This window comes from Dermacentor silvarum, chromosome 10 (assembly GCF_013339745.2).
Source record: "Dermacentor silvarum isolate Dsil-2018 chromosome 10, BIME_Dsil_1.4, whole genome shotgun sequence".
Lineage (NCBI taxonomy): Eukaryota > Metazoa > Arthropoda > Arachnida > Ixodida > Ixodidae > Dermacentor > Dermacentor silvarum.
Window position 1 is genome coordinate 70,429,389 of NC_051163.1, and position 2,245 is coordinate 70,431,633.

General features: G+C 49.8%; 1 long non-coding RNA gene across 1 annotated transcript; it reads left to right on the forward strand.

Annotated features, from left to right (window-relative positions):
- The first annotated feature begins 431 nt into the window (after positions 1–431).
- LOC125940892 (uncharacterized) lies at positions 432–1,784 on the forward strand. Its single transcript, XR_007464063.1, has 2 exons — positions 432–661; positions 1,651–1,784. It is a non-coding gene; the product is annotated as an uncharacterized LOC125940892 (long non-coding RNA).
- The last annotated feature ends 461 nt before the right edge of the window (positions 1,785–2,245 follow it).

A 2,245-nucleotide genomic window follows, 5' to 3' on the forward strand; every position in this document is an offset into this window, starting at 1 on the left:
CTACAGACCAGCGCCGGAAACGCATTGGACAGCCCTGCAATGCCAACAGCGAATGCCACACTGCCGGAGCCGCTTGCCTCAAGGACGTCTGTGCGTGCGCCAGCCACAGGTGTACCTAAGATGCAGGCTGGCGTACAAAGATCCAACTTAGCTCCTCTCACTTCCTTCATCGACGTTCCGTCTGGGCGGGGAGCCATAGAGAAAGAAATTCAACAAGAGGGGACACTCGGCAAAAACTGGCAACAGGAAACACGTCACCATACGTCACGCTATACTTTTGACACCGAACGTTAGCTGCCGCGAGCATCGAAAAAAAAAGAAAGTGAACTTAAGTTCACAGGCATTCATTTATTTTTTTAATTCTTTGCCGCGAAAACTAAAACGTTTTGCGTATAAATGAACTTAAGCTTTGCGACTTATTTTCCTTGCCTTACCTAGCCATATGTCAATGACGCGCCAGATACATGCGTCATCCGCCAGACACTCCCCCGAAGCCAGCGAGGATGGCGGCGCGCGCGTTTGAGCGCTCGCGCGCGGCGACCCGTCTGTCTCATTCTTTTTTTCTTTTTTAAATGTAACCTGGTTTATTGGGCTCTCGGCGTATTCTTGCGTTCTTTCTGCACTAGGACAAGACACCACTGCACTATTGGACTACGGCAAGGTGAGAAATCTTGTTTCACAGTCTACGACGCAATTAGGCTTACGGCACGGGACCGAGACTTAAGACGCAGTTAGCGAAAAACAGCTCGGCCAACCTGGCGCAGTTAATTTGAGTAAATGAATCGTGCTGAGACATGTTTCCGACGCTTCCTAGGGGACTATTGTAACTTATTTCGGTTTTTGAGCCACACTGGCCGCACAGGGCGCCGTGTCGCAGTTAGCGAGAACTCAGCCGTGGTGTGTAGTCTAGTGCATCTTGCTAGGAGAAGTTTGTGCCGCTTTCTCTGACGACAGACATTACTGAAAAGTAATTTCGTTACTTTCTGGGGTACTTTTGAGGCACGCTGGCCGCACAGCGCGCTGTGACGCAGTTAGCGATAAGCAGCTCGGCCGTGGTGAGTCAGTTTGGCGTGTAATGAATGTTAGAGGGACAAGTCTGTGACGTTTTTTGTGGTTCCGCAACAACATATACTTTCTTTCGGTACTCACGCCTGTTGAAAACGCGATGGGCGATTGCCAAGAATGATAACATGGGGTGTGCTGCTGGCGCCGGCAGAACGCGCGAACGACGAACATATCAGAAACTTGTAATTCGAAAATTACGTCTTCTAAAGGACTGAAAAAAGGCATTGCACCCACGCATTTGTCTTGAGTGCCTGTTGCGTCCGTCTCTGTGTATGTCGCGTACCGTCGCGTCGCCCGAGGCCAAGTTTTGGAAACGCGAAGTCGCTCGTGTATTTGTGCTGCCTAAGTGCAGGAAATAATGCTAGGAAATCAGATGTTTTCATATGTGTTTGGGATGAGTCGGGTATTTTCTACGCCATGTATGTAAAAGCGAATTGCTTTTGTTTGTAATGCCGCCCATTCACCGCTTTCGCATGTTTCGCCTCGCAGTATTCCTATGTCTAAATACCAAAATGACTCGTGCTTGTAACATGCTGTTACGTGCTTGCCAATGTAACATGCTTGTAATTTACTTTTTTTTTTCAGCTGGTACCGTCCGGTGGAGCTTCATACAGGAACTACTGCCTTACCTGCTGGTGTCACAACGTTGGATGAACGCACAAAAAGCGCGGAACGAGCTTTTATATAGAGCAAAATAAATATTGCCTCATTGCACAAAAGGTCTTGCGCCTACTTTGTGAAATTGCACGTGGCACAGATTCGGTGGGACTTTACGAGATCGTTCGCAATCATTTTTGCTAAATAATAAACCGATTCCTCACGAAGAGCAAAAAAAAAAAAAAAGGAAGGGGGGGGGGGGGGCGCAGCCGGCGTGCTAGCTTGCGTTCAAAATACGCGCGCCGAAAACCGAAACCGGAAGTGATGCAAGTGATCGACACCGACCGCTTGGCACGCTGCAGTCAATTCGGCCGCTGGGCCCTATGGGAGTGTCCCCTCTTGTTGAATTCGTTTCTCTATGGGGGAGCCTTGTAGCGCCCACCGACGCTGCAACGCGGGGCGCTTTGGTCGGCGCTCCCAACCGGTGCCTTCGCGCCGACTGTCAAGGAAGTAAACAATAAAAAGAAATGCAGCGCGTGCTCGAAGCGCAAGCTCGGCACGCGCAGTGTTGTTCCAGGAGCTT